Consider the following 23618-nt stretch of genomic DNA (forward strand, 5'->3'; position numbering starts at 1 on the left):
CAGGTGGGTAGCAGAGGGCCACGGGGGGAGTCCCTCCCACACAGGGAGGGTGTCCCTGTCACCATGTCTTCAGGCCAGCCGGTGGCAGAGGGCCATGGGGGAATGTCTATGTCCCCGTGTCCCCATCCAGGGGGTGGCGGGGTCTCTGCATCCCCAGGCTGGTCACTGATGCTATCCCTGCGTTCTTAGGAGGGGAAGGAGGTGACACAGCAGGCAGGTGACCGCTGGCTGGCCTGGGGGCCCCTCGAGTACCTGCCACCGGCTGAGGTGACCGTGCTGGAGCGCCGCTGGGCTGTGGCCCTTGCTGACAACGAGGGCATCTACGTGCGTGACATCCGCACTGGCAAGGTGCCCGCTCTGGCTCCTTGTACGTCCCCTGCAGCTCCTTGTAGCCCCCGATAGCGCCCCCCTGGCCTTTGTGGCTTCCTGTAGCTCCTTTACAGCCACCTCGGTGGCTCCCCGTAGCCCTGTTCCTGCTCCCTGCAGCTCCCTAGAGCTCCCCAGAGACTCGTGGAGCTCCCCATGGTCCTCTGCAGCTCTCTATAGACCCCCTATAGCACCTCGTAGACCCCCATCATCCTCCATAGCCCCCCTACAGCTCCTCCACAGCCCCCCATAGACCCCGGGAGCTCCCCCCTAACCCCTAGAGCTGCCGAATCCCACTGTAGCCCCTTGTAGCTTCCCGTAAGCCACATAGCTCCCCATGGTCCCCCATAAGTCCCCATTAACACCTACAGCCCACCATAACCATGCAACCCCCCCCTTAGCCCCCCATACCCTTCCCCATGCCCCCAGTTCCCATACCAGTATTCCACATCCCTGCCAGTGCTCCCCATACCCCGTCCCAGTGCTCCCAGACCGCTCCCGGTGCTCTCAGTAACTGTATACCCCATCCCGGTATCCACTCGCTGCCTCCCACCACTCCCAGTATTCCATGTATGCCATCCCAGTGCCCCCAAACACAGTCCCAGTCTCCCAGCCTCCTTCTCAGTGCCCCCAGATGCACCCCCCCACTTCATCCCAGTCTTCCCAGTACCCCATATACCTGCTCCCAGTGCCTCCAAACCCCATCCCAATGTGCCCCCAGTACCCCCCCACCACATCCCAGTGCTCCTGGTATCCCTTACACCCTCTCCCAGTGCCTCCGCACACCCTCCATAACCCCTCCCAGTATCCCCCACACCCCTTCCCGGTACTCCTGAACCCCATCCAAGTGCTCCTGTTGCCCCCCAAGCCACCCAGACACCCCCTTCCAGTGCCCCCAAGCCCTCCAGCGGCTGTCAGAGCCTGGCAGCACCCTGAGGTGGCTCTGGCTGCGGGTGCGGGTGGTGATGGGCCAGACCTACATGCTGACGGAGTCCGAGGAGCTGTGGGAGAAGGAGCTGCCCCCTGGGGTGGAGGCGCTGCTGGCCGCAGCCCATGGAGACATCCGCGGCACGGACATTGGGGTCCAGTCTTCCTCCAGCCCGGATGCTGGGGTCCCCCAACGTGACTGCACCCGCGCCATCACCTACCAGGTGCCCCACAATGCTGCCATGCAGGTCTACGACTACCGGGAGCGGCGGGTACAGTGAGCACCTGTGGTTCTGGGTGCGGGGGAGGAGGGACGTTGGCAGGGCATGGAGGATGTAGTGGATGTACGGGGGGCGTGGGAGGAGGACGTGGGGATGGAGGGGACACCGAGGAGGGTGCTGGGCACCCAGGTGCAGGTGATGTTGCTGTGACCCCTGTGCCATGGTGTGTCCTTGGCGTGTGACCAGTGTCTTTGGCATGTCTGTGGCCGGCTGATGCTGGGCCCAGCACAGGCGGTGCTGAGCCCCAGGGAGCAGCTGACGGTGTGGGGACTGGTGCGTCCTTGGCATGTGACCCATGTCCTTCACGTGTTTTTGGCATGTTGCAGAGTGGTGCTGGGTATAGAGTTGGTCGTGTAGGGCCCTGGAAAGCAAGTGACGGTGCAGGGACTCTTGTGTCATGGTATATCCTTGGCTTCAGTACAAGTCACACTGGGGATCCCAGGCTCCAGAGACCAGGGGGAGAGTCTGGAGCAAAGAAGATGTACCCTTGGTACATCTACACCTAAACAAATGTATAGGTCCATGAGCCCTAATGGGATGTAACTACAAGTGCTGAAGGAGCTGGCTGATGTCATTAAGAGGACACTCGATAATCTTTGATCAATCATGGCAACTGGGACAAGTGTCCAAAGATGGACACTTGCCCATGACGGGGGTGGGGGCTGCCACAGAGGCGTCAGGCCGGATCCGGGAGCCCACGTGAGCCTCTGGCTCCTCTCCCACGTGGTTTCCCTTGCTCCGCTCTCCCCAGTCCTTGCTCTGCTCTCCCCAGTCACTGCCCCACGGACCCCCCACGACCCCATGGGCTGGCTGCAGGTGCTGCGCTTGTTAGGAAGGGGTTCAACAAGCAGGTGGGACGGACAGCGCTGGTGACACCTAGGGCACGGCGTGACCAACCAGCAGGCGTGGTGGGCCCTTTTGGTCCATTTTTCCACTACTTGTTCTTCCCCAAATCCTCTGGATTCTTCCTTTGGATCCTCTGCGAAACATCTTGCGTGATGCCAAGACGTTTATCCCCAGCATCCCTCGAGGTGTCCCATGGGTGTGCTGGCCCTAACTCACCATGACAGGTTTCTACCTGCACCGTGGGGCTGAGGCCCTTCCCAGGACAGGAGCCTGGGTGGGCTGCACCTTCCTTTGGGTTCCTGCTGCTGTGCCCTTGCCTCTGCCCTCCTCTGGGCTTGTGAAGATGCGTGGGCCCATGAGTCCTGTGGTGGGACACAAAGATGCCGTGGGGTAGATTTTGGGGAAGGGAAGGGTCCTCCACCTGCCGTTCTCCGTTGAGGGTGTGCAGAGGTTTTATCACACCAGCTGACACCCCCCCGCAACTTCCAGGTGTAACTTCCAGCCTCTCTCCTCCCAGGTACACCTCCCACCAGACCAGGCTGCTCCAAGCCCCGTCCAACCTGGCCTTGAACCCCTCCAGGGATGGGGTGGCCACAGCTTCTCTGGGCAACCTGGGCCAGGGGCTCACCGCCCTCACAGCAAAGAATTTCTGCCTCAGATCTCATCTAAATCTCCCCTCTTTCAGTTTAAAACCCTTCCCCCTCGTCCCATGGCTCCCCTCTCTGATCCAGAGTCCCTCCCCAGCTTTCCTGGAGCCCCTTTAGGGACAGGAAGAGGCTGGAAGGTCTCCCCGGAGCCTTCTCTTCACCAGACTGAACCCCCCCAGCTCTCTCAGCCTGTCCTCGCAGCAGAGGGGCTCCAGCCCTCCCAGCATCTCCGGGGCCTCATCTGGCCCCGCTCCAACAGCTCCATGTCCTTCTGATGCTGGTGTCCTGCAGTGGGGTCTCCCCCGAGCGGAGCAGAGGGGCAGAATCCCCCCCCTCGCCCTGCTGCCCACGCTGCTCTGGATGCAGCCCAGGATGCGGGGGGCTTTCCAGGATACCAGCGCACGGTGCCAGCACATGGCCAGCTTTTCACCCCCCAGCACCCCCAAGCCCTTCTCCTCAGGGCTGCTCTCCATCTCTCCCTCCCCAGCCTGTGCTGAGACTGCAGCTTGCCCTGACCCGGGTGCAGGACAGGACCCTCCACTTGGCCTGGTTGAGCCTCATGAGGTTCACACTGACTTCTTGAGCGTGTCCAGGTCCCTCTGAACGGCATCCCGCCCCTCTGGCAAATCACCTGTGCCATTCAGCCTGGTATCACCTGCCACAAGACGACGTGTGGCGTCCTCCAGGCAGCCAGCCCTGACCTGCAAGAGATGCAGGTGGGCATGGCTGCATCGCGCTTGGGGTCGGCATGTGCGTCACCAGGGTTGTCTACAGCACCTAGGTGTAAGCTGGACTATCGGTCAGTCTCCTCAGTGCCCATGATTGCATATGCCCGTCTATCTAAATAGATGCAATAACTATTCAAATAGGTAAAGAATCAGCAGACCATAAAGGGCACTCTTTGAGGCAGAGCTCTGAAGAGACATTGTGAGTCCTTCAAGAGGCCAGGACAATACGAATATGGCAGCCTGGGACAGGCAAGGCTGCCACAGCTTCACAGCCTCAATGTCCATCCAGCAGTGAGGCTTAGACGTGTTGTATGGGGTTCACCTGGGGAGGTCTGGATGGGGGGCGCTGCAGGGGTGGCCCCGGACAGAAGAGACCAGGGGCTGCCCACACATCAGGTGGAGCCGGTTCCAGATGGCTCCAAAACAAACCCCCCACCAGGACACACAGCCAGGCACAGAGCCAGGAGACCCAGGAATCCCGGCTACCCCATTGCCCCCGAGCCACATGGGATCCCCGCCCCCATGCAGGCTCTTGCTGCAGCCACCAGCCCCGCCCAGCCATCTCCCAAGAGGTTTCAGAGCTCCTGGGGCTTGGCTCAGGGCTAACGAGCCCTATGCCAACAGCCATGAAATAGCTCCTGAAGACCTTCACAGTGAAGACGCTCCCATCAAGAGCAAGAACACACTCCTGCAAGCACAAGAATGTCCCCTTTAAAGGTAAGGGAAGTAGGAGGAGCAAGACACCCCCTTGGCTTAACTGTGAGCTTCTGAGTCTGCTCAAAACCAAAAGAGAAGCGTTCCAGAGATGGAAAAGTGGACAAATGCCCATTGAGAACTACAAGGGTGTTGCCAGGGCGTGCAGAGATGCAGTTAGAAAAGCAAAAAGCTCAGCTCAAATTGAAAGTGGCCAGAGATGTCAAAAACTACAAGAAAGGGTTCTTCGGGTACACGAACAACAAGCTGAAATGGAAGGAAAATATTGTCCCGCTGTTAAACAGCAGAGGTGAATTAGTCACCAACACTGGAAAGGCAGAGGTTCTCAGCACTTTCACCTTGGTGTGAACTTGGGCCTTGGGAACAACAATTCGGGTTGATGCAAACCCAAACCCACCGCCAGTGAAGGAAGAGTTGGTGGGTGAACTGTTACAGGAGCTTGACCCCTGCCAATGGATGGGCCCTGACAACATCCATCCAAGGGTGTGAAGAGAGCTGGCTGATGTTGCTGTGAGGTCGCTCTCCATAATCCTTGAGAAGTTGTGGAGACTGGGGGACATCCCAGAAGACTGGATGAAGGCTAATGTCTTCTACAGGAAGGGCTTAAAGGAGGATCCAGGAAGTTATAGACCATCAGTCTTACTTCAGTCCCTCAGAAAGTTATGGAATGAATGCTCCTGGGGGTGACCACAAGTCAAATGAAGCACGTGATTGGGAAAAGCCACCACAGATTCACCAAGGGCAAATCGTGCTTGACAAACCCGATCACCTTCCACAACAAAGTGACCTGCTCGGTTGATGTGGCGTGAGCGGTGGACATTGTCTGCCTGGATTTCTCCAAGGCTTTCAACACGGTTCCCTGCAGCCTCCTCCCAGAGAAACTGATGCGTTACGGTGGTGGTCAATAGTTCCTTCTCGAACTGGCAATCTGTCACAAGTGAGGTCCCCCAGGGATCGATACTGGGGCCAACGCTGTTTAATATCTTCATAAGTGAGCTGGAAGATGGGATCAGGTGTACCCTGATGAAGTTTGCTGATGATACCAGAGTGGGGAAGTGGCCACTTGGGAAGGGAGAGCCACCCAGCAGGAAGCCCTGGATTGGCCGAGAAGAGTGGGTTAGCAAGAACCTTATGAAGTTCAACACGGACAAGTGTAAGGTCTTGCACCAGGGAAAACATAATCCAGGAGTGCAGCACAGGCTGGGATCTACCTGGCTGGCGAGAAGCTCTGTGGACAGGGACTTGGGGGTCCTGGTCCCACTCTATTCATCACTTGTCAGACGTCACCTGGAACACTGTGTTCAGTTTTGGTCCCCGCTATACAAAACGGATGTGGACAGGCTGGAGAGGGTCCAGAGAAGGGCCACCAAGATAATCCAAGGACTAGGAAGCCTGGCATGTGAAGAAAGGCTGAGAGAACCGGGTTTGTTCAGCTTTGAGAAAAGGAGGCTCAGGGGAGACCTTACCACCATGTTCCAGTATTTAAAGGGTCGCCACAGAGAAGACGGAGGCTCCCTTTTTACAAGGAGTCACGTGGAAAAGACAAGGGGTAACGGGTACAAGTTACTCCTGGGGAGATTCCAACTGGACGCAAGAGGAAAATTTTTCACTGTGAGAACAATCATTCACTGGAATAATCTCCCCAGGGAAGCGGGGGATTCCCCATCATTGGATGCCTCTAAGATTCAGATGGACCATCTTGTCTAGACCGTGCTTTTGCCAAGAAAGGTTGGACCAGATGATCCTTGAAGTGCCTTCCAACCTGGGATTGTATGACTCTGCGATAATTCTGTGATTCTGTGAAGACACGGGTTCAGTGGGACCCTTCCCAGCAAGGCCAGCAGCAACTGGGGGCACTTCTGGAGAGGTGAAACCACCATCTAGGAGGAATGGCGATGAGCAAAGTCCCACAAGGCTTGGTGCCGCCATGTGCCCTCGAGTCCTCCTTCACACAACCCTGCTGCTCCTCTGAGTGTTGGGCGGTGGTCAGTGTGCGAATGGGATCAAGGAGGGTAAACCAAACTGGCATCCAAGAGGTTCACCGGCCCCTCAGCACCATGACACACACCCGCCTTCAGGCCACAAGCCCCAAAACCTCCAGCTGCTGGAGGCAGGGAGAGGCCAGCAGAAGGAAGAACAGTCCTTCTGTGCTTTCCTTGAAGTATTTTAAATTCGGTACGGTAATTTTATCCTGAAGACGGTTTTTCCGTTCGTGCCACACAGGAAAAAAAAAATGCCGTGACCAAGCACCGTTCTTCCAAATGCGATGATCTGGATGTGCCGTCTCCAACACAGATCCATGGAAGGGTGACCCAAGGATGTCCCACGCGATGCAGCAGGTGTGAACGAGCACACAGACGCACACACATGAGCGTACGTACACACGCACACACTAATGAAATCGAAGGAGACAGCTGCTGTGGTTTTGTTTCGTTGTTGAGCTGTGTAAAGGCTTGAGAAGCCAGCCCTGCGGCTCTCAGTGTCGCAGCCGCTCCGATCTCCAGTTCTGGAGCAGTCGCAAAGAAAACAGGATCACAAATGGCTGTAGGAAATGAGAAGCTTCATGCTACATAAATTTTGCAACAAATTCATTCAGTTCAGTAGCAAGTGGAGAGACAATTTGTAGTCTTATCGGGAATAAATGTTTTTTAAAGTTTAATTGGTTAGAGAACTAACGATAAGTACCTTAAAGATCACAAAAGACTGAACTGAAAATGCCAAGTCAGACCATGAAAAGACCAACTTTGAATCCTGTCCAATTGTGTCTGATAGAGTGCTCCTCTACAGACCCCCGTGCTCGGCACCTCTGAAGATGCCAACACAAAAACGCACAGAACTTGGGTCAAAAAACCCGTGAGTGTTACATCATGATACGTGTGGTATGATGCGTCACGGGCATCAAAAGAGACCCTGACGAGAAAAGTTGTGCATGCATATGACTTGGGCTCTTCAGTCACCGCAGAAACCAAGACATTCACAAATCTGATACAGTGTTGGACAATTTGGGAAAAAAAAAAAGAAAAAAAAATCTGAATTCTAGCTGTATGAATATTTTATGAATACAAAATACGTAACAGGAGATTGCAACGCCAAAACATCTACGCGTAAAACAGCATCTTCCCTTACAGATGCATCTTTGGTTGGCAGGCATCCTCAGTGGTACGTGCGTTTTGATTATATTTCAGTATCTCACTGCATCATGGTAAAAAATAAGATGCTTAGTAAATTAATGGATGCTAAGCTGGACTATTTACTGCAAGAACTGCCAGTTTTACCCAAATAAGAGGGGTATGGCTCCTGCAATCGGATCCCCTGGGGGAGAGCGGCATTTTCCCTGTACTCCTGCTCTCCTGGACACGGGCAGCAGAACGTGGGGAGTTCCACGTGCGGTGCCAGCATTGCCTACACAACAACGCCTGTCCCCAAAATACGGTTCTGAGGGGCTGGGGGAATCAATCTTTCAGAAGAGACGCATTAAATTGTAGATCACTAACTGGGGGGGGAAAAATTAGTGCTTTTTTATTCAGAAAGCAATACCTAAAAATACGCCTCAGAAAAGTTCATTTTTCGTACTAGGAGTAGAGATAACCAAGCAATAAACTTCACCACCATTCTGTAAAAGCTCCCTGAAGTAGCCCAAGTACGAAATTAAATAGAAAATAAGTCTGCTTTGAAAACCAGCTTGTATCCAGGCGGTTAATGCAAACATCGTGTTGCAAATCAAACCAGTTTCTTGACCCCAGCAGGGAACTGAGGTAGTGCAATCAAAAAGGTTTAGGCAAAGAAAATAATAAGGTTTTATTTAAAGACAAGTGAAGGACGCCTCCATTCTTTTTGAGGGGGTGGAAGGAAAAAAGAGATGTAGAGATGCCGCTGCTCAGCCCAAGCACCGCTTACAGCAGGACTCTCGAAGCCCGGCCCCAGCGGAGAGGGCAGGAGGATGAAAAAAGAGGGGAAAAAAGACCCAGAAAGAGAAGGCAACGCTGCTGCTCTTCAGAACACCAGTGGAGCATTTACACGTGGCTTGTGCCACATTTTTTTCTTCACCTGACACGGCAGGCAGGGACTATTTTAGCCAGGACGTCACACACTGTCTCCCTCTTCCTCCTTGTGAGTGTAGATACCAGAAGCTCCCAGTAAAACCCACGGTGCTTGTTAAGATCTAGACGTTGTCTGAAATAAATGTGTGCATTTGGTTTACATGGCAAGGTTTTGGTGGCAGGTAGGGGGTGGGGGGCGCAGGGGTGGCTTCTGTGAGAAGACACCAGAAGCCTCTCCCGTGTCCTACAGAGACAGTTCCAGCCAGCTCCAAGGGGGACCCGCTGCTGGCCAAGGCTGAGCCCATCAGCGAGCTGGTGGCACCTCCATGGTAATGTATTTAAGAAGGGGTAAAAACTGCTGCCCAGGAGCTGGGAGGAGTGACAATGTGTGAGAGAAACAACTAAAAAGGCACCAAGGTCCGTGAAGAATGAGGAGGAGGAGGAGGTCACAGAGCAGAGGTTCCCCTGCAGCCCATGGTGAAGACCATGGAGAGGCAGGTTGTCACCCTGCAGCCCATGGAGGTCCGTGGTAGAGCAGAAATCCACCTGCAGGCCATGGAGGTCCGTGGTGGAGCAGATATCCACCTGCAGCCCATGGAGGATCCCACGCCAGAGCAGGTAGATGTGCTCCAAGAGGGCTGTGACCCCATGGGAAGCCCACGCCGGAGCAGGCTCCTGGCAGGACTGGTGGACCCATGGAGAGGGAGGAGTCCACCATGGAGCAGGTTTGATGGCAGGACTTGTGACCCCATGGGGGGAGTCACGCTGGAGCAGTCTGTTCCTGAAGGACTGCACCCCATGGAAAAGACCCACGCTGGAGCAGGTCATGAAGACCTGCACCCCATGGGAAGGTCTCACACTGGAGAAGGTCATGGAGGACGGTCTCCCATGGGAGGGACCCCTCGCTGGAGCAGGGAAAGAGCGTGAGGAGGAAGGAGCAGCAGAAAGAACGTGTGACGCACTGACCGCAACCCCCATTCCCCATTGAGGAGGAGGTGGAGAAATGGGGAGTGAAGTTGAGCCTGGGAAGAAGGGAAGGGGAAGAAGAGGGGAAGGTGTTTTAAGACTTGCTCTTATTTCTCACTATCCTACTGCTACAATTAATTAGCAATAAATTAAATTAGTTCCCCCTGCCTTCCCCACCCATGGAGTCTGTTTTGCCCACGTCAGTAACTGCCAGTGCTCTGTCTGACCTCTCGATGTTGAGGGCAGCTGGCAGCCAGCAAAGGTCAGCCCACCACAATGTGCTTCTACCCACACTTTAGAGTGCGCTGCTCCGTGTATTAGCACATATTACCACCACTAAAACTCTTTCAATTAAGAAACAAAACATTTCAACCAGACGTTTTGCCTCTTGAACTTAGCAGCCCTGCATTAAAAGCCACCCCAAGCTGCCGCCAGCCTTTACCAGGACACAGCACCTTGTGGGCAGTGGTGGGTTGACACCTCCTTGGCTTCGCCACACAAGCCCTACAGAGATGACAACGGGTGGCAGCTCCTCAGCAGAGCCCTGAGCAGTGCTGCTCCCTCCCAGCCCCCACGGAGGAACCGACTCTCGGGTCAGACAGACCCGGCTTTAAAAATTCCAGCATCGGGAACTTCAGTGTCACCGCGGAGCACGGGATGGGAGACAGCAGTGCTGGTCCCCTGCCGAGTCCCACACCGACACTCCCAGCTGCAGTCAGGCTCCTGAAGCTGGCAGTAGACCTTCTCCGCTTCTCAAACACAACCGAAGACTGAGAACAGCAGATTAATTACTGCAAGGTTTCTACATATGAAAGCTCAGAAATATCAAGAAATACATTTAACAAAATAGTAGAGGCAGGCAATAGCAATGTGTTCTGCACCACAATGACACAAGTGTTTTAACACGCGGTGGGAAAACAGCGGGAGATCGGCGCGGAGGAGTGTTAACATGCTCGAGTGACTTGCAGCTGAGGTGTCGAAAAACCCCATACCTCACACTAATGATCATTTAGCCTTGTGCGCTCGCCAAGTAGAACATCTGTGCTTGGGTACCATCGGCCTGCGAAGGACTCTGAGGCACCTCATCGAACCTGCCTGAGGTTCCTGCCCTGCTGCGGGAAAGATCAAAGCACAGTGGAAAACTGGGCCTGCTTCTGTCCCTGAAATACAGGGGAGAACAGCAGATTCCATCACTCTCTAACAAGGACCGAGCACCACAGTGCCTGTGTTCCCGCTCGCGTGCCTCCGCCTGGGGGCTGCTTCCAAGATCCCCCAGTTCGCAAGGCATCAGGATTATATTTACTCTTCGCATTTCATCCCTGGTTTTGTAGTTGTTCCTGCGCCCTGCCTGTGGCGGCTGACACACACACACATTGGGCAACTATTTCTCAGTTCATTTTAAAAAAAAAAAAAAAAGTGATTTTGTTCACTTAAGGTGTGACAACCCTTTACAAATTCAGTATTCTTTAAAGATCTGATGTAAAAAAATGCATGAATATTCTTAAGTTTTCTGTTCGTACACATACTTACTCTCCTTTAACCTGTAAATCTTATACAGAGGCCTTTAAAAAAAATCACAGCTGACTTAGGAAATGAAGTTAACCAGACCTGCTCCGGAGAAAACCTCCAGTAATATTAATGGGATTTCAACCTACCATGGTCTACGTTGTCATATAGCGTTACCCACATATTAATTCCCACAGTCTCTCCTTCTATACCAGAGGCTCAGAAGAGGATTTTTTATTCCTACACATGGAAAAAAATCTGGCAAATTCTTATGCACTGTGAGGAGCAGCACTTGCAAAGGTAACTTGGAGTTACAAAAAAAAAAAAAAAAAACCAAAAATTAAAGTTTCTGTTTAAAGTCTAGGGAACACCTGGCCAGTGCTCTCATTCCATGCACACAAAGCCTACTGTAACTTTTTTTATTTAAGCCTTGATTTAGATGAGATATTAGGAAGAAATTCTTTGCTGTGAGGGTGGTGAGCCCCTGGCCCAGGTTGCCCAGAGAAGCTGTGGCTGCCCCATCCCTGGAGGGGTTCAAGGCCAGGTTGGACGGGGCTTGGAGCAACCTGGTCTGGTGGGAGGTGTCCCTGCCCAGGGCAGGGGGTGGGAGTAGATGTATAGAGATTATTAGCAACTCCTTCCCCTTTGCAGTTATCTTTACCTTATATTTCATCTGGAATACCACCCAGTCTCAAAAAACAACGTGCAAGATGTAAAGTAAGAGGCAATTTTAAGACTCCTGAAGACAAAGAGGACTCCAACCTTCAGAAAGCAAGTGTTTTCCAGGGCTAGTTTTATTCTTAATTGCCAACATGTTATTAGATGTTGTCTTAAATGCCATGACAGCAGAATTTTAACCCAGCAAATTTAGGATCAACACTATATAACAAGCCACTCTCCTATAGAGACTTTCTCTGGAGTGCTAAACATTAGCTAGTTTCACTACATACACGCACACTCAAGTATGCTTTATTCAAAATATCAGGGAAATCTTGTCTGAGAGACTTCAATCAATGAAGACATTTATCTACACTTATTAAAACCATAATTTTTGTTTTCGCTGGTTTCACACCATCAGAAGAAACAGCTTGTGTCTCAGCATGTAAAAGCCATGTCAAGCATGAATGGGAAGAATACGCAAGCGTGTGGCATTAACGCAGAGCTTAGGTAGGGCTTTTTTCAGATTCTTTTGAAGTACACTCTAATCCATCATCAAAGCACCTTCGTATAAAGACAGATGATGGTTAATACAGTTGGTATCACAGGGATACAAAAATTAAGCCAATCACACTCTTGCTTTGACTTGAATATTCAGAAAAACATCCAAAGCCCCACATCTGGATACAGATTAGAAAGGTTTCTAAACCTCGTATACAACGAAACAACACGTTACGCTCCGATGATTAGAACAAGCCTGTTCTACACAATTTACAAAGCGACAAAGCCCAGGCCAAAGTTTTGCTCTACTACAGTAACATAAACACATTTAAAAAGAGAATACGGTAATGGTTTCAGAGATGACCTTCTAGCAGTCAAACCACGGCAAGAGGGCAGACACCTTTTCTCTCTGTGAGACAGCTCTCGCCGTGCCTTTGTTCTTGCAGGGCATCTTCTGGCATACGAAAGACAGGACTGACAGCCTTCATTTGTTCTTCTGAAAAGAGATGGTCCAGCAATTCCCAACAGGTTGTGAAATGGAACCACCTGGGAAAAGAAAGTTTGGTTCATCTCCAAAAAGCCGCCCAGCTGTCACTTGTACAGGATGGAGCTTTTGTCAGCAAGAGAAACACAAACCTCCATGGCTGAAGATGCTGCTGCAACTGAATAAACTTTTATTTGTCTTGCCTGTCAACACCCATCAGAGCAATTTCTGTGGCATTTACAGCCCTATGATATACTCAGAGACACCTGTAGATCATTTGCTGTAAGACAGCTTCCAACTCTGCCTTCAGCAGGAAGCACTGATGTGTCCCCAATCACACCTGATGGCATCAGCAGCAGAAGCAAAGATAACCAAGGCTGAAAAGGTAAATTTGATCACCTCCAAGTGCCTCTTCCCCAAATTCCCCGTTTTCTCTTCAGCAACAGCATAATGTTCTTTGATGGTCTCCGACTAGAGCTTTCCTGGAAACCCCCGAGGGGAGCAGCAGCCTACTGTGCTATAGAACTGGAAGGAAAAAAATACAAGGAACAAAAAAAAACAACCCCAAAGAGGCAGCAGTTATCTGGCATCCCAGTGTTCCTTCACCACATGAACCTTCCCCAGAAGCAACTGTCACCACACAACTGCACGAGGCTACTGAAAAGCTCACGAGCTGAGCATCCCGTCAGTGGGGTTCATCAGTCATTCTACAAAATCCTCTCCAAAATCCCCCACGGGGTCGGGTTGCAGGGTGCGTCCTGCACGTGCAAGTGGAACTGCTGGATCTCATCGCAAAGGCTGTAAATCGCAGCAAGCCGAGGGGAATTACCGTGTTACAACCAGACAGGAGCCCCCACCATTCATCACAGAGGGTTAAAACTACACTGGCACAACAAGTCCTGCCCCACAGGGGTCTGGCAAACACAGGTAAGGTGTGTATGTTTACTTGTTCCTTCCCAGAACCAATACGTAGCTATAGAGGAGAAGTATAAAAACATAATAATTAAAGTCAGTACACTTCCGGAACAAGAAGACAAGCTTCCCTGGTACAGATGAGATGCTCAGAGAGGGGTATGTTCCCCACTGGCAAGTGGGCAAATGAAGTTACTAATTGCAGACTCAGGCTCTGGTGAGCTGTATGTGTTTTCAGGGAAGCATGAATGCCGAGAAGATGCATCTACAGCCGCATCACATCCTGCTCCTCTCTGCAATTCTTGTTTAAAAGCAAATACAAAAGGAAAAACCTGCTAATAGGCACAACTACTACACTAGGTTCCAAGCTACTTAAAAGACAGAAATCTTAACAGTCGAATGGTTCAAAACCTGAAATACAACCACAATTGTCAAGTCAAAAGACTACGATCTAAAACTAATCTAAAAAAAAAAATAAAACAAGCAAAAACCTAACAGGATCTGTTAGGAATGGGTTAGTGCAGGAAGAAAGGGAAGACCTGTAAGCACCAATGTTTCTATGGCTGCGCCCACTTCCACAATAGATATGACAAGTAAAAATAGCACAAAACGCCTGCTAAATATAATATGCAAAAGCCCCCAAAGGTGCCTGCATTAGGTATGGAAGAACTCAGCCAACTTGGTCTTCCAGCAAGACAGAAATAGCTCAAGTTTAATGCCAAGACCAGAAAAGCATCAGGACTTCAGATGTTAAGCTTTTCTTAGGGCATTCTGAAGAGAAAATGTTTGTTGGGTTTGGGTTTTTTTTTTATGAGTCCTCAGAAATTTAAAAAAAAAGACAACCCACAATTTTTTAACTCCCCCCAAACCCTTCCGAAGTGACAGTGCAGAACAGACACCCCCTGCCCCACCAGCGCGAGGAATGTATCAGCTTACAAAGGAAGAGAAAACTGCATCAGTTGTTTACACTCACGTGGAGAAAGGACAAGACATGGACAGCCGTAATAAAACCAGCTACAATTTCCCCCCAACCTTTGACAAATAAACCGCCAAGCGTTCTATAGGAGTGCCACTGAGATCTCATAACACTTTTATCTGGCCAGCGCCCTTGAAAGACGTGATCTTAATACGCCACTTTACTTGGACCATCTCAATGACTTCCACTTCCTTTTCATCATGTCACCCCAAAATCTTCTTCCTCCTTCATCGAGACAAATGGCAGTGAGAGGATTTCTGCACTAGGTGGGCTGGCATGGAGCCGACCCTGGGGCATAGGGATTCTTAACAGCAATTTCTGACTCATTTAGATCAGGCAAAAGCACCAAGAGCTGAAGACTAATTAACCCACCATGGTCTCTAGTAGCTTACAAATTGTTGGGGTTTTTTTAAAAAATAATATTTTTTACAGAGATCTTTTAAGTGGCCTCATGAGAAGCCATTTTCATGGTTTGTGTTTTGGGAACCAGAATTATACAAGGAACAGCACCTGACTCCAGTGTGGGATGTTGCACTTATTATCCAGATCCAAAATTACAGAAGTAAGCTTGTACTGAAAAAATAAGTATATTTAGCAGAGTAAATGCAGGAAGATCTAGAAGCAGTCCTGCACACATGATGCAAAACAAGCACACATCTCACCTTTTAGTTTCAAATTAGTTTTACTTTTCCACTGGATTAATGTTGCTTTTGTATGGAAGTTCCAGTTACACAATGCAATTATAGAATGGTAATGTTTAACTAATATATTACATTAGTAGAAAGTTTGGAAAAAAGATCCTAAAAGATAAGCAGAGCACTACTCTCTTCTTCAAAAATCCCCACAGCAGTACTAAACTGCTTCCTGGAGGCTGGATACAGCCTTAAGACGATTCTGCATCCAGCCTGTGGTTTGATCCTGTCCATTCCTCTGACCCTAAGGCTTACGGAGGAGGGCAAGCTGAAGGCCAAATGGGCTCTCTGGCAGAAACAGGTTAACCCCGATTGTTAACATTCACGGAATCTTCAGAGTTGGAAGGGACCTCTAGAGATCATCTAGTCCAACTCCCCTGCTAGAGCAGGATTGCCTAAAGCACATCCCTCAGGGCTGCATCCAGGCAGGTCTTGAAAATCTCCAGAGAAGGGGACTCCACAACCTCCCTGGGCAGCCTGTTCCAGTGTTCTGTCACCCTCACTGTAAAGAAGTTTTTCCGTGTATTTGAACGGAACTTCCTATGTTCCTATGTTCTAGATTCCTATGTTCTGATTCCTGGCAATCCCACATAGATCAACCACCAGGCTCATTTACAACATGTCACATAATACCTAGGCATCGACAAACCCCTCCATCTTCCCTGGGAGACAACCTTTGTGGTGCTTCTGGCCACATTTCAGGCAGTCACTAAGGAAACACAAATTGCAGGAAACCACAGTATTGACCAAAGGCTGCTCACAATCCCCTGATAAGAAAACACCCTCCAAAAACCCAAGCAAAACCCAAAACCCAAAGCAACCGCCAACAGGGATGTGCATATCCAAGAACACTGCAAGAACATGTAATATTCCCACATTTTTGAACTCCTGTGCAGGCAAAGCAGTTGTCATTTTACAGTATTCTAAGAGGTATGTGAACATGCCCAACAAATGTAACCCTTCCAGGAAACACCAACTGCGAACACAAAAAGGAATGTACAACCCCAACAGAAAATACAGTATCATCATTGCTTTTTTCCCCCCCTAAAAATCAAATCTGAAAAGCTGACTAGAGTTGCCTGTGTCTCAGAGTAATTCTAGAGCTAAAGTGGTGATGGACATCAACTTTAGATCAGATAATACATGCCAACACTCATCACTGACCCAGGCAGGACACCTCCCTTCTGCCCTACCCAAGGGTTTCCAACACAACACACTTTCTGCCTAAAACAGGACACTACCTGCTTTATTTGTAACACCATCAATATGTTTCTTTCTTCTTGAGATGGGACAAGAGATACATTACACAGGCCATCAAGCCACTGGTTGGAAGCACTGGAGCCTTTCGGGTATTGTTTTTCACCATGGTTTGCATGAGAAAGAAAACTGAAGACAGACTAGATGGAGACAGCTTTGGTGAAAACAATAAAGCTCAGACTTAGTCCTTTTCTTCGTCTGGTTTCGTTGTTCATGGTTTTTTTCCCCCCAGGGGAAGAGCACACCAAATAAATCAAGTGCACAAAAGCCTGGTATAATTCTTAAGTTACAGGAAAAAAGCAGATTTGAGGAAGACAACCTAAAAGCTGACTACCACAACACTTTTGTATAGTACTAAAGCATAAATACACAACACACACAATTTATAGGTACTGCATAAACAAATTGTTTATATAAACACCTGTAGCTAACAAGTATTTCAGGAAGACCACTACAAAATTCATGAAGAATGCAGACAAAATTGCCAGTAAAGCAACACTGAAAGCACAGCGTTCCCAAATCTGACAATGTTTTTTAGATGAATCTTAAAGTTTTGCACATTGCATGATTCCTTTTTTCCAATAAGGTCCTGACAGAGTTTTGGCCATCGGTGTCCAACAGCACCCAGTTCATTATTCTGCAATCATCAGGATCGTTAACCAAAAGCGGTCATTTCTACAGTTACCCCATTACATTTACCTGGGCATGACGAGGGTCGACACAGGAGGAGCGCCATGACCTGTGCTGTCACTTCCTGCACCACGTTTGTGCTGACAGGATTGGATGAAGGCCAGAATTCCATCCGTCTCCCTTCCCTGCAGCTGTCCCAGGAGATCCATTGCTGCCTGCCCCCAGGAAACACAGCTCCTCCTCAAATACCGCCACACACTGTGCCCCTGAGCAGGGCTTGGCTTCAGCTCTGAATCAGAGAAGCACAGCAGTGAAACAGAGACAAGGAAAGCCCTTCCTCAACATTTATGAAGTTCACGGTGCCTCCAACATTTTCCAACACGTCAACAGCTCAGATGTGCTGAGCACTCACACACGACCTGCAGCACGCACACAAACATACACACACATGTGCATGCAGACACCCGCGCTACCGCATTTCCTTCCTCCCCTCTGGTTGCTCCCACCGTCGGAGGGGGCACGAGGAAGGGAATACTCATACACTGATCTCTCTCTCTCCTGTTGTCTACCTACACACTGTCCCAGTTTGAACTGGGAAAGAGTTAATTTTCTTTGCAGTGATTGCTGTGAAAGGAATGTCAAGAATGCATGTTGCTTTAATTGGTGGTAGGCAGATGTTTATGTACTTTTCAAGGACACTTTTCAGCTTCCCACAGAAGCTGAGAAGCAGCACAGACAGCACAATGGAATATTCCCTTCCATAGGCATCGTGCTCGTATCCAGATGGGGGCTGGCCGGGGGCTGTAACCCACAATCACTGCTCAGGAAGGGACCAATTCACCAGGTGGCGAGTACATCATTATCCTTAGTGCTACTTCCTTTTCTGTTTTTGTTCTATTAAACTCTCCTTGTCTCAACACACAAGCCGTTTTTTCCCTTTTCCTTTCCCCTCCTTTTCTCCCTGCCCTTCTGCAGGAAGAGGGCGGGGCTGTGTGGTCCTGGCTGCTGGATAGGATTAAACCACCACAACTACCCACAAGCATTCTTTCTTGAGTCAGTACTTAAAACCTGCATGTTTTCAGCACAGCAACAACAACCATAAGCAAGAGTGCCTCCAGTTCTTCTGGGACACCAAAAACAACTGCAGCTTTCTCTCCCCCAGACATAAGCAGCTATCCACCCTTCCCGCCTCCCGGAACTGCAATCCAGTTGTTGTGGTTACATCTGGTACCCCACACCTTCAAAGCCAACACTAGTGGCAGCGGTTTTCAACTCCAGCAAGCACAGAGCAGCGCTGCGGCCACACTCAGAGCTTTCTCCTACCAAAAGAGCCAGGAGGAAATACAGCTGCAGTCTCCTGGCAGGTAAAGGAGCACCAAGAAGCTTGCTCCCCAGGTCTCAGAGTCATTCTAGATCCAACCGATCATCCTCAGCTGTCTGCTCAGGTAATACATGCCAACAGCCATCACAGACCCGGGGGAACGAACACAGCAGCTCCCATTTGTGTGTCACAGGGGACAGCAGGGCAAGAGAGGAGCAGCTGGGGACCCACACCCAGCCCCCAACTCCCAACAAGGGCCTGAGGCTTATTCCTCTAGAGAAAAGCATGGCTGGGCTGAAACAAGTCAATACTCGTGTAGTCACCTTTCCTTCTCCCTCACAAAGCTACACAGGGCACGTGCTTCCCCAAAGCAACATGCTCGGGGCAGCAGGCTGTCTTATCAGGTCCTTTCGCAGCATTGTCTTGCAGCGCAGAGGGAGAACCTTGTAGCTATTTCTCCTAAAACATAAGAGAGGAGGGAATGAAATACATACTATTTAATAACAATAAAAAGACATTTAGATCAGCATTGAAAATAAGGGACAAAAAGCTAAACTCCAGGTTTTACACTGAACGCAAAAACTAAATAAACAGTTTCCCTGCACCATTTCCTTTTCCAGCCCCCAGAGAGCTTCCTCAAGAACTGACACATACACACAAGTGACCTGAGGGTTTAGGGCACATAAAAGCAAACAATTCCATTCAGCTGGGGATACAGTCAGGCACGCATCCCCCACATTCCCCACAACTCAACGAGCGTAAGCTGCTAACAGCTATGCCATTTTAGCCTCCACTGGCTAACTGCAGAGCTGGGGACTCCCAGGGAAACTCTGGGGCACAACTCTTGGCCCACCTGAAATGGCCACAGCTCCCTCAGACGCCCGGGCACAAGTGGAAACCATCCCTGGTTTTAGAGCAAGACTGACTCCAGTTGCAAGTTTTCTTCGGCATCCTCACACCTGGAAGCTAAACCCAAAACACCACACACGCAGACGAACCACTGCTCAGCACGCCCGCACCAACGGAGCTCTCGTGACACACACTGGCAGCAATTAATTTTCAAGTCAGCATTTCGACTTCACCCAGAGACGAACTTTGAACCAATGCAATTCTGGGGCAAAACTGATGCAAGGCCTTTCTCCTTAAGAAATCCACAAACTGAAAGCAACAAAACACACACTCTTCTCTGCGGTATCAGGTATCACCCTCCTTCAGTTGAGCTTTTATCGCTTTTCAGAAACAACACAAAGCCACTGTGCGCTCGGCACATCAGTTTCAGTGCGCTAACAAAAAGGGTGCTGCGAATAATGAGCCATTTCAACACTCAGCATCAAAACAGCCAGCTTTAGTGCCGCAAACATCCACTGTCAGAGTCTTGACTGATGAATTCTGCTAGAACAGTAACATGAGGGAAATACAGTAGATTTGGAAGAAACCCTTATCCCCACAGAAAGACCGAGTTGCTAAATATTCATGCTACAGCTGATAAACACTGCCTGTGGTCACACAGAAGTTCGTCATGGGCACAAACTAAATTACCAGCAACCACACTTGACGAGCACAGAAAGTTCTTCTCTTTCTCATTCCCATACAGCAAGACCAGTGTCCTTCACAGCCAACAGTCACAACTGATGGCCATTAATAACCAAACACAAAACATTCCCTAGGGACTGGCATAACTGGTACATCAGCCAGCACTCGCAAGTGCCCAAAGGATTCCTTCCTTAGGAGCAGGACGATTTATTTTTCATGCAAGAGACATGAAGTTTAGAATCTTTCAGAAAGGAATGAGAGACCCAACTCTGTCCTTTGCAAAAGAACAAGCGTTCACAGATAATATGTAAGCAAAGAGACCACCCAAGCAAACTTCAGTTCATAGGCTTACACACCTCAGCCTCGTCACTGTGTTTTAAACATCTAAATGTAACCCATTTGTGGTCAGCAAGCAACTCACCTTCTTTGGTTAACTTCTTTATAGATTCAACAATTTCATTTACATCACGGAGACATCAGAAAGGAACTTGGGGGGGAAAAAAAAACACAGCAAAAAATCACAGAGGGGCAAGGGTGTTAACATTTAGTTATTTAAAAAAGGAAAATCAAACCCCTAGATTTGTACAAGACTTCATTAAATGGATTGTGAATACTCTTTGGTAAGATCTGTTAAAGTAAAACTTGTTCAACTGCAGTTCATCTATTGCTGCCTAAAAACTTCACAAAAACAAAACCCCACGAACAATGTGGTCAGACACAAACCGCACAGGAAATATATTCTGGAGGAAAAAGAAAGGTCTGAGCAGGGAATACAAAGATTTCTGAGCTAGCACTGACTGGAGCCAGTACATCCCTGTGACAAAACGTCCTGTGAATACAACAGCGCTGCTCCTCAGCCCCAGCTGCCTTTGTGTCTTTACACATTACACAAGTTGGGAGCAAAGACAGTAATTAAGAATTTATGATACAAAGCATAATAGAAGGAACAGATGAAACTAAGGAAGACTCCTGGGGCTACCCTCAGCAACTTTAGCTTTCCATGCCTGGAGAGAGCTGGAATCTTCTAATCGCCAGCTAGCTAAAATTTATGTCTTACAGAACTGCAAAATGCAACATACAGCCCCAACAGAAAACACAATATCATCATTGCTTTTTCTCTTTAAAAAGCAACTCCAAACAGCTGACTGCTCATTGTGACCAAAGGAAGATGGGACAGCACCCTTTAAGCATCCTGCAGGTGGCACGAAATGGTGCAACTCAACAACACACTCGCTGAAACAGGCAGGTTGAGCTTACCCCCAAATCTCTCCCTCAGCATCTGCTGGCACTGCTCAGCTCCGGCTATCCTGAGCTGCTCTCAGGTCACGCAGAAGCATCTCTGAGTGACAGCCAGAGCCACACCTTGCTAACACATCCAGGAGAGAGAACTCAAACTTGTGCCCCCTTCTCCTTACAGAGATTTTACATAAAACTGGAGTTGTCTGGGTCTCAGAGTAATTCTAGAGCTAAAGTGGTGATGGACATCAACTTTAGATCAGATAATACATGCCAACACTCATCACTGACCCAGGCAGGACACCTCCTTCTGCTCTACCCAAGGGTTTCCAACACAACACACTTTCTTCCTAAAACGGGACGCTACCTGCTTTATTTGTAACACCACTAATATATTTCTTTCTTCTTGAGATGGGACAAGAGATACATTACACAGGCCATCAAGCCACTGGTTGGAAGCACTGGAGCCTTTCGGGTATTGTTTTTCACCATGATGGTAAGAAATTTAGCTTACAATGGAAATAGCTACAGTAAACAAATAAGACTGAGATTAAGTCTTTTTTTTTGTGGGGAACAGGACATACTAAATAAATAGTCACTGAACAGACCAGTGTAATTGTCAGGAAAAAAGAACCCCTAACTCTCAACAAGTTGAGTGAGGTTTGTTACTCTTCATAATAGCACAGCTGCGCTGTGATCAGTCGGTATTTACTTACCTGTCTGCCTCTGTCAGGCCACACGTTGATAAGTCTCGGTCCAACGTGGGGCTCAGGAGAAGTTGGTGATGATCCCAAGAGGGAGGCTGAAACACAAACGAGGTCAAATGCCGCCAATCAGCGCTGGCCGCGGGCACATCCCCGCCTGGCCGGACCCTCCCCGGGAAGAGCTCGCGCTGGAAACCCCCCCGGAGGAGCCGAGGCGAACCACCAGCTCGCCGCCGGCAGGCCCTACCAGTGGGAGACCGCCCCCCCCTCCACATAGACGCCTATTCCCCCCACCTCCGGGGCCGACCCCCCACGTTTACGGAGGCCCCACCACCGCCACCCCGGGAGCTGTGTCCCCCCTCCTTACGGACGCCCCCCTTCTTCACCTCCGGGACCGTCTACCCCGCCTCACGGAGGCTCCCCCCCGCCACCACCCTGAGAACCGTACCTCCCCCCCCGCCAAGGCCGTTCCTTCCCCCATTATGGACAATCCCCCCCCCCCCGCTGAATAGTCCCCCTTCCTTTTACAGACGCCCTCCCCCAAAGACCCCTCCCCCACCTTACGGGCTCCCCCTGCGGAGCCACCCCCCCACCCCCGGCTACCCCGCTACCCACCCCCCCAACCCTCCGAGGCCGTGCCCCTCTTACGGGCTCCCCCACTCCTCACCCCGACGGACGCCCCTCGCCGCCAGGCCCGGCCCGGGCGGGCCCATCGCACCGCTGGACCTAGAGCCACCAGGGCCTGGAGCCCCCACCAGTCCCAGGCCCGTCCGCACCACGCGGTGCACAACATCCGCCCCTTTCGCCGCCCGCGCCGAAAAGAGTGTCCCGTCCCGGGGCGGGGCTATGGGTACCTGCCCGGCAGGACCCCGTCATAGCTGTCCGCGCCGTTCGCCTGACTGGCGCCGGCCGGCTGAGGCGGCGCCGCGGGCGGGCGGGAGCAGGCGTTCCGGGAGGACGCCCCGCGGCCTGTGGGGGAGCCGGTGGCGGAGCTCAGCTCCGGGAGCTTCCCCTGGGAAACAGACCCTTTTCGTCCCGCATTAAAGGCGATTACTCTGATTGCGCTGTTAATTACCAACGTGGGGCACCGGCAGCCGTGATCCTTGCCGGGCGGCAACGCCATTTTGAGACTATACAAGAAATCTATAAATATATAATATTTATGTGTATATATATATATGTATGTGTAATATATAGCCTATATATCTGTAATGCTGGCTGGCATAGAGCAGTTGAAAATGAGGTCTCTTGTTTTGTTTTGTTCGGGGTGGGTGTTTTTTTGGGGGGGTCTGGGTTATGGGTGTGAGGGGTTATGGAGTGGTGGTGGGGTTGTTTTTTGCGGGGGGAGGGGGGTGTGTGTTATTTTTTTTTTTTAATTAGAGCAAATACTTGTCCAGCCTGTCACAGTGTTGATCGTCCCGCAGGTAAAGGAGGTGGCAGGTTACAGCCATTAAGCGCTTGGCCTTCAGTACGTCTGCAGAGGACACGGAGTTGTGCGGGCGTGTGGGTCTGATGGAGGGCAGGAAGGCTCCACAGAAGGATCGGGCCAGGCTGGATAGATGGGCCCACGCCAATGGTGTGAGGGCCAACACAGCCAAGCACCGGGTCCTGCACTTGGGTCACATCGACCCCATGATTGCCTCAGGCCGGGGGCAGAGTGGCTGGAGAGCTGCCCGGCAGAAAAGGACCTGGGG

General features: G+C 50.4%; 1 protein-coding gene, 1 long non-coding RNA gene and 3 other non-coding genes across 8 annotated transcripts in view; all 5 read right to left on the reverse strand.

The window, feature by feature from the left end:
* LOC134509673 (deleted in malignant brain tumors 1 protein-like) overlaps positions 1-23618 on the reverse strand; it is a gene marked incomplete at its 5' end in the record, with an annotated part of 326916 nt that overhangs the window by 82978 nt on the left and 220320 nt on the right. The window lies entirely within an intron of this gene.
* On the reverse strand, positions 11796-22762 carry LOC134509736 (uncharacterized). Of its 4 annotated transcripts, XR_010069386.1 has the most exons (6): positions 22592-22762; positions 21937-22022; positions 20406-20471; positions 18775-18910; positions 17200-17419; positions 11796-12725 (listed from the first exon to the last, which is right to left on the reverse strand). It is a non-coding gene; the product is annotated as an uncharacterized LOC134509736 (long non-coding RNA). The 4 variants fall into 4 exon arrangements; XR_010069385.1 differs by lacking the exon at positions 18775-18910; XR_010069387.1 differs by lacking the exons at positions 21937-22022; positions 22592-22762 and adding an exon at positions 21242-21676.
* On the reverse strand, positions 16324-16408 carry LOC134509762 (small nucleolar RNA SNORD45). Its single transcript, XR_010069417.1, has one exon. It is a non-coding gene; the product is annotated as a small nucleolar RNA SNORD45 (small nucleolar RNA).
* LOC134509768 (small nucleolar RNA SNORD45) lies at positions 18523-18604 on the reverse strand. Its single transcript, XR_010069422.1, has one exon. It is a non-coding gene; the product is annotated as a small nucleolar RNA SNORD45 (small nucleolar RNA).
* Positions 21428-21512, reverse strand: LOC134509772 (small nucleolar RNA SNORD45). The gene has a single exon (XR_010069426.1). It is a non-coding gene; the product is annotated as a small nucleolar RNA SNORD45 (small nucleolar RNA).

This window comes from Chroicocephalus ridibundus, unplaced genomic scaffold (genome assembly GCF_963924245.1).
Source record: "Chroicocephalus ridibundus unplaced genomic scaffold, bChrRid1.1 SCAFFOLD_26, whole genome shotgun sequence".
Taxonomy (NCBI): domain Eukaryota; kingdom Metazoa; phylum Chordata; class Aves; order Charadriiformes; family Laridae; genus Chroicocephalus; species Chroicocephalus ridibundus.